The 11,839-nt window shown below is 48.7% G+C and overlaps 2 pseudogenes; one reads left to right on the forward strand and one right to left on the reverse strand.

Annotated features, from left to right (window-relative positions):
- Positions 1–519: 519 nt before the first annotated feature.
- On the reverse strand, positions 520–2,143 carry LOC120764869 (forkhead box protein D1-like; annotated as a pseudogene).
- Positions 2,144–5,009: 2,866 nt separating this feature from the next.
- LOC120764870 (choline/ethanolaminephosphotransferase 1-like) lies at positions 5,010–6,848 on the forward strand (annotated as a pseudogene).
- Positions 6,849–11,839: the final 4,991 nt, after the last annotated feature.

The raw sequence follows: 11,839 nt of genomic DNA on the forward strand, positions 1-11,839 counted from the left end.
GGAAAAAAAAGAGGAAAAAATATGACCCTTACACCCCACCTCACCACATGGTCGAGAGGCAAAGATGGCGACTGCCCTTCTTTGTCTATGGGGATGGGAGGAGAAAAGAGTTCACAGCAGCTGGGAACCTGTTGGATTTCTGGCACGGGTCTTCTTACAGCAGCCAAAGCTGTTGGGTTTTAGTGTCCTTTCTCGTGTCAGTTCAGCTCCTCTGAGGTCTCGGGTTCGGGGCAGACCCGTCAGCTCCCCGGATGGGGGCCAAAAAGAAAAAAAAAAAAGCCAAGCTGAAACAGTTCAAGGGAAAAAGAAACAAATCACTGCAAGGATTCCCAGTACAGCCTCCAGGCTAGGGGAAGGGAAAAAACTTTTTGCTTTGCACTAGCAAAAAACCCCAATCCAATAAAAAGAACAATGTGGCATCCCAGTCCAGGCTGTCCAGAGCACCCAGAGAAAAAGAGCTTGAACAGAGCCTGCACAGGGTCCCAAGGCTTCCCACCCCACCCCCTGGGTCCACCTTAAAGCTACAGCACTCATTTTCTGGGCATAAAGCAGCTGATTAGGAAATAAAGCATCATTGTAATATCACCCCAAAGACAAAAGTACATGAGACAAATGTGCTAAAATGAATTGATGTGCTGGCTCCATCAATCATTTTTTTTCCTGTACATCACTGTTATTAAGCACCTAGACCTGAGAATCTCTTAATTTTAATGGTTTAGTGACATAAGTGGGTTTTGGTTGTTTTGTTGTTTTGTTTTTTTTTTCTTGTTTTTTAAAGGAGTAATGAGTAACTTTCCAACAGCATGACTGTCTGTCCATGCAGCGTCTTGATCTGGCTTTGCATAACTATAGGTCCCAGGCAGCCTGTTGGCTGTGGAAGATGGCCCCTGAGCCCCGCTGCACAAACCCCTCATCACTGCTCACGGCATCTGTCAGGCATCTGAGAGGCAAAGAAACAAGATAGCCCAGCTCCTAGGTTCAGAAAAACTCCTACATTCTTAACAGCTAGAGATCTGGGACATGAAGCTGGGGATAGCAGGTAGGGCAGTGGTTGGGGACAGGCCACTGCCAGCAGTCCCCAGTGTGTCTGACTGTGAGGCGCAGCTCCTGCCTGTACTGGGGCCACGCCTCCTCACAATGATTCTTTGATGGAGAAAGGCAAGTGGGCCAGCACCATGCCGCTGCCAGGCTTGGTGGCATGCAGTGAGACTGCCAGCACCAGGCCCAGCAGGTGCATGTTGCAGAAAGGTGCCTGTGCCAATTCCACTGCTGGCAGCAAGGGACCCAGCAGCACAGTGACAGCAGGCAGTGCTGATCCAGGGACACTGCCAGGTGTAGTGAGGGGCTGGCAGGAAGGAGTGGTGGAAGGCAAAGAAGGTGGACTGGGGGGGTAGGGGTGAAGCTGGAGGCCATAGCCACAGCTGTAGGGTATGTAGATGCAGGGTGGCTGCTGCAGGGGCTGGGGCAGTGGCTGCTGTGGGGGGTGGGCAGGAACTGCAGGAGGAAGGCAGCAGCAGGATTCATGGTATGCTGCAGCAGCAGCTTGGGCGCCAAGAGCTGCTATTGCTTGAAGCGCTTTCGGTAGTGCAGGAAGCTCCTGTTGTCATACGTTGACAGACTTGGGGTCCAGCATCCAGTTGTTGCCCTTGCCAGGGTTGTTGGGATCCTGAAGAATCTTGACAAAGTAGTCACTGAGGGAGATTGTGGTGGATGCTGTTCTGACATGCAGGGAACTTCTCCCACTAGTAGGGGAAGTGCCTGCTGATGAATTTGCAAATCTTGCTCAGTGTCAGCCACTTCTCAGGGCTCTGCAGGATGGCCATGGTGATGAGAGCGATTTAGGGAGTAGGGTGGCTTCACCAGACTGTTCTTGCCACCCCTGTGCACCTCGCTGCTGCTGCCTTCTGTGGGCCATCCTGGAAGGGGGGCCGCGATCTGTCACCCACCCCACTGCTACTACACACGCACGGCTGTAGTAGCAGGCAGTTGTCATGGAGGTCACCACACCCTCTTTGTCTTCCTCCTCGTCATCCTCAGCGTAGGAGCGGCAGCAGGGGTGGTGAGACTGTGGCTCCTTGTCATCCTCCTTATCGGTCTCCTCAGGCAGCATTGACACTTCAGACATCTCCAAGTTCAGGGTCATGGCATGATGGCAGGACAGCATATTGGCAGAGACCAGTGTGGCAAGAGAGCAGGTGCATTCCTAGCTGCCACCAGGTACCTGCACTGTTCCACGGAGAACTGCCAGTTGCTGCTGCTGCAATGCAAAAGCGCTCTTGCCACCTGCTCAGAAGCAGTGGATATTTTGGATTTTATTTTGGGATATTTTTGCTTCTTTTAAAAATTTCTCTCTTCTCCCCTTCTTTTTATTGTCTTTTGCTTTTTTGGGGGGTTGGGGGAAGTACGCGGAGGGGCTGTGCTACCATGCATGGAAGTCTGTTCTCCTTTCTTTCTCCTCACTTCAATCCCCAGACATTAATGGATGCAGGACAAGAGGGAGAGTGACTAGTCCTGTGAGGAGGAGGGGGGAGAAGAAGAAGGATGTTGGAGAGGAGGAAGGGTGGAAGCAACGAACAACTGTTGTTAACCATCCGCTTTCTGCTATTCATGATTTTGTAGATTTTATCACACCTTGCTAGGTCAGCTCTTTTACAGGATGAAGCATTCTGCTTGAGAATCACTGGATTAGCATGGAAGTAATTCTGTATTGCTGACAATCCTTGCCATCCTTCTGTCTGACTTCTTGTTCACCTCAGGCTGTAAATGTTCCTAGGCATCTGTGATTGCAAAAAGAGCCATATCGAAATAATCCTCCAGAAGAACACAAGATACCTACATTTGCTTTTCCAGTTTTTACCTTATTATTTCTGCTCTTTTAAGATGGTGTCTATTCACAATGCTAGTGGAGGGATTTTTGATTTTCAAAATGAAGCACTGACCCTTGTAGCGAATACAGCAGGGTCTTCATCACATGAACAAATGTTTGTTTAGGTTACATTTGATTTCATGTCTAGCTATTGAAAACCTTTCTAACATTCTCCATAGACTTAAATTCTTTGTTGTAGACAAGCTCTGGCAAATTAGGAGGGAGATCCCATAACGAATGTCTCAGATATTTCAGATATTTTCACTTTAATTCTGTAGCAAGGCAAATAAGCCCTGAAGGAGTATGAACTCATTCATAAATGCAGTGAAGATTGGCAGGTATGCTCTTTGTTCACTTAGAAATCTTTGGGGATAAGCTATACTGTGATAAAAGATAGAGAAGATTGATTTTTCATCTAAAACTAAGGGGGTACCTGTAGCAGGATTTTTGGAGATAGACACAGAGAGGCCTTACAGTGCTGGGAAAGTTCTGTTATTTTAGCACTGTCAAGGACGTTGAGCCTGAGAACCAGGACGAAGAGCCTGGGAACAAGCTGTTGGCCCCTCAACAAAGTGTAAACAGGTAACTGCAAAGGAATGCTTATACAGATAACACTAGCGAATAGGATAGCCACTAGGGGCTCGTGGATACGAGGAGATAGCCAATGACATGCAGTAAAATGCCGCGTGAACAGCTTATGCACTAGAATGATATATGTATAAAAGAACCCTGCGTACCCTCAATAAACGAGCATTCACCATTACTTCTGTGAAGAAGGTGTCCGACTCGGGCTGCTCCCCGTGTTTTTTTTTCAAAATCACCTTTAATTGGCACCTGAACATCAGACCTTGAGGTGACGACCTGGAGGAGAAAATTAGTGGTGGGATGCTGAGCAGTTGGATGCTGAAATCGCCAACAGATGCAGCTGCATTGAGGTGAGACCCTCCGGAAAATAGCGGTCAGACACTGATCTGCCAAGAGATGCATCAGCACTGAGGCAGAAGCTCACCATCCTTGCAAATAGATTGCGAGGCTGAGCTGGTAAGGGGAACAGGGGGCAGTTTTCTTGAAAAAAGGTGGAAGGCTTGGAGTACTCCCTTCCCTGCCCCATTGACGACGGCAAGCATATAGTGCGAATTTGCTGCCGCATTGAAGTTGCTTATAATTATACTCTCTGAGAGAGGAAAAACAGTAGCAGAAAAAATACTGCAAAAGCTGATTAACTGGGCACGGGGAAATGGACATTTAACAACTCCGCGGCACTGCGAAGTCGGGGAGGCGCCGTGGGGCCTCTGCCATGCCCTCCGGGCGCCTCCGGCGCCCCGGCACTGTCGCTGGCTGATGCCCGGCTCGCCGCTCCCAGCCCGCGGACCGTCCCCGTCGCCCGAGCGCCGCCGCCCCCGCCGCCGTGCAGCAACAGGCAGGACGAGGAGGAAGCAGCCCCCGGGAGCCCGCACCGCACCACTGCGCCGACGCCGCCGCCACCATGGGCCGGGGTCGGCGCCGCTGCAGCTGCACCCCCCCCATCAACCCGAAAAAATCGTTTCAGAGCTTTTCTCGGGAACAAAGCCCGCCCTCCGATCGAAGGCTTGTCGGCAACCCAGTGTAGTACGGGGCCCAGATGCTTCAAAAAGCCTCCGGAACCGCTCCCGCTCCGCCGCCGCTCCCAGCGCCGCCGCTCCCACAACGCATGCGCAAAGTTCCCCCCCTTTCTCGGCTGTGCCCGAAGAGACACTGGTCGACCAAGAGAGGGGAACTGGTGACCCCTGCTGTCAATCACCTTCCCCCGACAATGTTCTGCTGCCGGACGAATTAGAGGAGGACCCCAGTGATGGAGCAGAACCCACAGCAGAACCCACAATTGGTTTAAAAGAACTGACTGATCAAATTCAGGCAGTGATGCAACGCCTGGATGAGCAAGCGCATGCAGCAACTAAGCTGCTGCTGGAAAAAGCCCAAGAACTACCTACAATAAGTGCTAAAAATCAGGAGGAGCCAATGTCATTCAGCTCCCAGTTAACTCCAATGCAACAATTGCTAGAACAAACTGCAGAAAGCAGTTCCCAGGCAACACCTTTGGCTGCCCCCCCGTGACTCGATGGTCTGGAATTATATGTGATGTTATACTAGAAGGACAGTGGGAACCCGCAGGACACATGGCATGTCCTGTAGCGTGTCCTGTCGTGTTCCAAGATGGCAATCCTGTGTATGATCAGCATGAATGGAAAATCTTGCAACAGACAAAAAATACAGTAAAAGAGCACAGCTTGAAATCTGAAAACTGCTCGAGCAATGTTAGATTGGATTCATACTGCAGATATCAATTCTCCAGCCTGGATTGCCCCCAATCTGATCACCATCATCAAACTGTTAATAATATATTTACAACTCTGTTATTAGTATGTTACTGCTCAACAGCTTCAAAGGCAGGCACCTTCCTGGACATTCATTGCTTGTGCCTGTGGCATTTCAGTCCCTGAATGCTACAGATGGAAAACAAGCAAGAAGGACAAATAGCAGCACTCCGTTAAGAGAGCTTTTTAATCATGGCTGTGATTCATTGTCCACAGTCTTTGTGGTTTTAGAAACTTGTATTGTTGTGCAGCTGGACACCAACCCTGATTGGATGTTCTTCTGTTGTTTTGCTGTGACATTCATGTTTTACTGTGCGCACTGACAGACGCGTGTCTCAGGAACGCTGCGCTTCGGCATGATTTGATGTAACTAAAGTACGAATCTTCATAATAATCATGCATTTACTGGCAGTGATTGGAGGACCACCTTTTTAGCAATCTCTGATTCCAATGCTGAACATTCAGGTGAAAATACTCCCAGCTCTTTGTACTGTAGCAGGAACCATATTCTCCTGTTCAAACTGCTTTGGTGTGACCTTCACGAGTAGAGTTGGCAAAAATGGATCCACTTGAGCAGGAACAAGTGTCCTCTCACCTTTTCTTCGTATTAGCTCCGTGATTGCCTTGGCTGCAATGATCTACAAGAAATCTACTGTGCAGCTCTTTGAGAGGCATCTCTGCCTCTGCATCCTGACTTTTGGCTTTGTGGCTGCCAAGATTACAAATCAACTGGTGATTGCCCACATGACCAAGAGTGAAATGTATCTATATGACACAGCATTCATAGGCCCAGCATTGCTGTGCCTTGACCAGTGTCTTAACAGCTTGTCCTAGCGTAACTTTATGATGCTTGTATCCCCAATCGTCTGCTCTGTTTGTGCTGTATATTGAGTCCTGTGCCTTTAAGTCTGGTTCTAAGAGCAAGGAGAAGCCCGGAGTTTGTTTTGAGAAAACTGCCTGACTCCTACACATTCTTCTCCGGACGGGGTGTTTGGCGGAGGCTTGGAGAGACTGCAGGACAGAGATTATTTTTTTGCTTTTAGTTAGTTTCAGCTAGCTAGGGCAGAGAAGTTCCCTGGACTGTTTTATTTCCTTTTTCTTGGAACTGTTTAAACCTGCTCTGGACAGAAAACCCAGGGGAGCACTGGGGGCTGCACCTGCGGCCCACCGAGGCCTGGACCTCGGCATTTTCCAGCAGCGTCGGAGGGACTGGGACTGATAAAAGACTGAGCGAGAGCCGAGCTACACCCATGGCAAGAACTTTCTCAATTTGCCATCTCACTCCATAACGAGAGGATTTATTGTTTCATATTATTCATTCTTTATACTTGTATGCACTTTGTTTGTTAAGTAAAATAGTTTTTTCCACTTTTCTCCAAAGAAGTTTTTTACCGGACCGGTTGGAGGGAGGGGCCACTTGGGTTTGCTTCCCGGAGGGATCCTATTCAGGGGTTTTCTCCCAAATTTGTCCCTAAACCAGGACAATACTTTTATTGGTGCCCAACATGGGGCTCGAGAGAGTGGAAAAAACTTGTATTGATTATTAACTGCATTTTTGGTTGTCCTTTGTGTGGGGATTAAACAGTCAGTAGCCATGTTGCTTCTTGAATTCCTAATGTCTCTTAGAATGGAGTATTTTCTGTGTTTCTGTTCCCTAGGCTTTTTTGAGGTTTTAATACCTTTCTGGTCCCTAAATTTGTTTTCTGACCCAGAAATAGCTCCAATATTGTCCCTAACATACAGCTTTTACACTAGGGATGCACAAATTAGAATAGCTATTTTTCTGGGCTTGGTGATTATGGTTTACAGGAAGCTTATAAATGTACTGGAGTTTGTTCCAGGTATGTTTGGTTTATGGTTTCTTCGTCCTACCCTGTGTCCTAGTTCCAGCAGCATGTTTTGGGAATTTATCAACAATTGCACCCAGTTTGTTAGAGGAGGAGTAGGGGATGAAGCTCTTCAATCTCTCCTTTCCTTCTTCTCTTTTGAGTCGGTTACATCACTTTTGGAGAATGTTCAGGGTCTCCTGAATGTTAAAGACCCCACCTCCCTGGTATTTCATCTGGTTACCTTCCTCTATATGGTTTGTAGCTTTTCTAGAATGAGTCACACACTGCTAAACACTGTAGGGCAGCAGATAGAGGCAAGGGAGCAGGGAGATAAATCAGTCACTCAGGCTGCAGCCAACCCCACAGCTACTCAGGTTGCAACTAAACCAGACAGTGAGGCTAAGACACCGGCAGTTGCTGCAGTAAAGAAGGGAAAGAAGCACATGCACAAAACCGATCAACCAGTAGACGATGATTCAGGTGAAGGATCCTCAATGCCTCCTGACATCCAATCAGGAGCAGAACCAACTGACACACAATCAGAAGCTGAAGCAACTGATGATACACAGAAGCTGAACCAACTGATACAAAATCAGGGTCCCAACCAACTGGCACAAAATCAGAAGCCCAGCCAACTGCTACAAGATCAGGAGATACTATTAAGTCCTTTTCCCTGAAGGACCTTCGTGGTCTAAGAAAGGATTACACTCGACGACCTGATGAATCTATAATTAGTTGGTTAGTCCGTTTTTGGGATGCTGCAGGCGAGGCTACAATGCTAGATGGCACTGAAGCAAGGCATTTAGGATCCCTGTCACATGATACAGTTATCAACCAAGAAATGCTGAGGGAGGCTTACTCTTGCAGTCTCTGGGAACGGGTCCTGGGAAGTGTGGCACAAAGATATCTGTGTGCCGACGATCTCTATATGCAGCAAACCCAGTGGAAAACCATTGAACAAGGGATTCAGCGCTTGAGAGAAATGGCAGTGGCGGAGATTGTCTTCTCAGATGACATAAACACTAGGAACCCCGACTTGCTACCATGTACACCTGTGATGTGGCGAAAACTTGTACGACTGGGGCCACAAGAATACTCCTCTGCTTTAGCAATAATGAAGCGGGATGACACAGAGAAGACTGTGCTTGATATGGCGAAGAAGCTCCGAGCATATGCAGATGGCGTGCATGGTCCAACACAGGCAAGAATCGCAGCTCTGGAAATGCATATGAGGAGATTAGAAGACAAGATAGAGGAGAATCACAAAAAACTCAGGGAGGACATTCTCCAAATCTCTGCAGTACAAGTCAGAGGTTCTGGCACCACACGCAAATGTTCCCCAGGTAGAGAGGGAAAAGGCATCCCACGAGCTAAGCTGTGAGTCCTCCTGCGTGAATGTGGAGAAAACATGAAAAGATGGGATGGAGAATCTACTGATCCTATGGCACAACGGCTGCATGAATTGTTGGACGGCAAGACTAAGAGATGAAGTTCTACCAAGAAAGAAGCAGCTCCGGTTACCCAGGGAAATAAGGATAATCAGGCTTACAGGGGCCCTGCCTCTAGCCAGGTAGAGGCTAGGGAAAACTGTGTTTTTTGGACTGTATGGATTCATTGGCCTGGCACATCAGAACCACAAAAACATGAAGCCTTGGTTGACACAGATGCACAGTGCACATTACTCTCATCAAGACATGTAGAGGAAGAATCTGTTTCCATTGCTAGCGTGACAGGGTGTTCACAAGATTTTACTTTAGTAGAGGCTAATGTGAGCCTGACTGGAAATGAGTGGAAGAGACACCCTATTGTGACTGGCCCAGAGGCTCCGTGTATTTTGGGCATAGACTTCCTCCGAAATGGGTATTTCAAAGACCCAAAGGGATTTAGGTGGGCATTTGGGTTAGCAGCTGAAGAGACGGGGTGTTAAGCAGTTGAATACCTTGCCTGGACTGTCAGAGAACCCATCTGCTCTAGGTCTTCTGAAGGTAGAAGAGCAACAAGTGCACATTGCCACTGCAACAGTGAATCGCCGACAGTACAGAACAACTCGAGACACCATGATTCCCATCCACAAGATGATCCATGAGCTGGAGACCCAAGGGGTGGTCAGCAAAACCCACTCACCCTTCAACAGCCCCATTTGGCCTGTGCACAAATCTGATGGAGAATGGAGATTGACTGTGCACTACCGTGCCTTGAACGAGGTGACTCCACCATTGAGCGCTGCTGTGCCGGACATGCTGGAACTCCAGTATGAGCTGGAATCCAAGGCAGCAAAATGGTATGCCACAATTGACATTGCTAATGCATTTTTCTCCATTCCTCTGTCAGAATAATGCAGGCCTCAGTTCGCCTTCACATGGAGGGGAGTGCAGTACACCTGGAACTGGTTGCCCCAGGGGTGGAAACACAGCCCCACCATCTGCCATGGACTGATCCAGGCTGCACTGGAAAAGGGTGAGGCTCCGGAACATCTACAGTACACCAATGACATCATTGTGTGGGGGAACATGGCAATGGAAGTGTTTGAGAAAGGAGAGAAAATCATCCAGATTCTCCTGAAGGCTGGCTTCACTATCAAGAAGAGCAAAGTTAAGGGACCTGCTCAAGAGATCCAGTTTCTAGGAGTAAAGTGGCAAGATGGACATAGTCAGATTCCCACTGAAGTCATCAATAAGATCACAGCAATGTGTCCACCAACCAGCAAAAAGGAAACACAAGCTTTCCTGGGCGCCATAGGTTTCTGGAGGATACACATTCCTGAGTACAGTCAGATTGTGAGCCCTCTCTACCTGGTCACCCGCAAGAAAAACGATTTCCACTGGGGCCCTGAACAGCAACAAGCCTTTGCCCAGATCAAGCAGGAGATCGCTCATGCAGTAGCCCTTGGCCCAGTCAGGACGGGACCAGAGGTGAAGAACGTGCTCTACTCTGCAGCTGGGAACCATGGTCTGTCCTGGAGCCTTTGGCAGAAAGTGCCTGGGGAGACTCGGGGCCGACCACTGGGATTCTGGAGTCGAAGCTACCGAGGGTCTGAAGCTAACTATACTCCAACAGAGAAGGAAATCTTGGCTGCCTATGAAGGAGTTCAAGCTGCCTCAGAAGTAGTAGGGACTGAAACACAACTCCTGCTGGCACCTCGACTACCAGTGCTGGGATGGATGTTCAAAGCAGAAGTTCCCTCTACCCACCATGCCACCAATGCCACATGGAGCAAATGGACTGCCCTCATTACACAGCATGCCCACATTGGAAACCCAAATTGCCCTGGGATTTTGGAAGTAATTACAAACAGGCCGGAAGGTGAGAACTTTGGTCTCACGGATGAAGAGGAACAAGAGCAAGTGACACGTGCTGAAGAAGCTCCACTATACAACCAATTGCCAGCAGAAGAAACACGCTACGCTCTTTTCACTGACAGTTCCTGCCACATCATTGGGATGAAACGAAAGTGGAAAACAGGTGTATGGAGTCCCACAAGACAGGTTGCACAAGCCACTGAAGGAGAAGGTGGGTCAAGCCAACTCGCTGAGCTCAAAGCTGTTCAACTAGCCCTGGACATTGCTGAAAGAGAGAAGTGGCCAAAGCTATACCTCTACACTGATTCGTGGATGGTAGCCAATACTCCGTGGGGATGGCTGGAGAAGTGGAAAAAGGCCAACTGGCAGCATAGGGGAAAACCAATTTGGGCTGCTGATGTGCGGAAAGACATTGCCACTCGGGTAGAGAAGCTACCTGTCAAAGTCCGCCATGTAGATGCCCATGTCCCCAAGAGTCGGGCTAATGAGGAGCACTGAAACAATGAGCAGGTAGATCAGGCTGCAAAGATAGAGGTGTCAAAGATAGATGGGCAACACAAGGGAGAGTTGTTCCTAGCTCGATGGGCCTATGATGTCTCAGGTCACCAGGGCAGAGATGCCACCTCTAAGTGGGCACAAGACCGAGGGGTAGATTTAACCATGGACAGTATTTCTCAGGTTATCTATGACTGTGAGACGTGTGCGGCAATCAAGCAGGCCAAGCGGGTGAAGCCCCTATGGTATGGCGGGAGATGGTCCAAGTATAAGTATGGGGAAGCCTGGCAGATTGATTATATTACACTGCCCCAGACACGTCAAGGTAAGCACTATGTACTTACAATGGTAGAGGCCACCACTGGATGGCTGGAGACCTACCCTGTGCCTCACGCTACAGCCCGTAACACCATTCTAGGCCTTGAAAAACAAGCTCTTTGGAGGCATGGTGTTGGGGAGGAAGAAGCCAAAAAACCCTATAAATATGATTGCCTCTATTCTGAGAATGAGAAACCTGTAAGTGAGATAGAATTGAAAGTAAGTTTTGATGTTTGAGATGTATTAGATACTGGATGTCTGGGAAAACAGTTATGTGACCATCTGAAGGTCACCTGCAGCCAGACCCAGAGGTCAAATGGAATGTTCTGTCTCACCCCTCAATGTATGGTTCATCCCACACCTGTACCCCTCCCCTGAAGTATCAGGTATCTGTAACCCCATTGGCCCAAGGCTTGTTCCAGCCCACCTTGAAGACCCCTGATAAGGGGTCCCAGGGGGGCTGGACGGTCTCTTTTTGCTTGCACCCTTCCCTGAGGACTTTCCTCTCTTGGAATTTCCTCTCCCTACTTCTCCCTTCCCCCACCTTCCTAGGCCTTGCCACGAGCTGCAGCCTGGCGGCTCAGAGCAAGGCCTCCACATCCCTTACAATAAACCTCATCTTCTAAAACCTAACTTCAGAGATCTCTCGTCTACATTTATCTACACCGTCCTGGAGTC

The sequence above is a fragment of the Hirundo rustica genome, chromosome W, assembly GCF_015227805.2.
Source record: "Hirundo rustica isolate bHirRus1 chromosome W, bHirRus1.pri.v3, whole genome shotgun sequence".
NCBI lineage: Eukaryota > Metazoa > Chordata > Aves > Passeriformes > Hirundinidae > Hirundo > Hirundo rustica.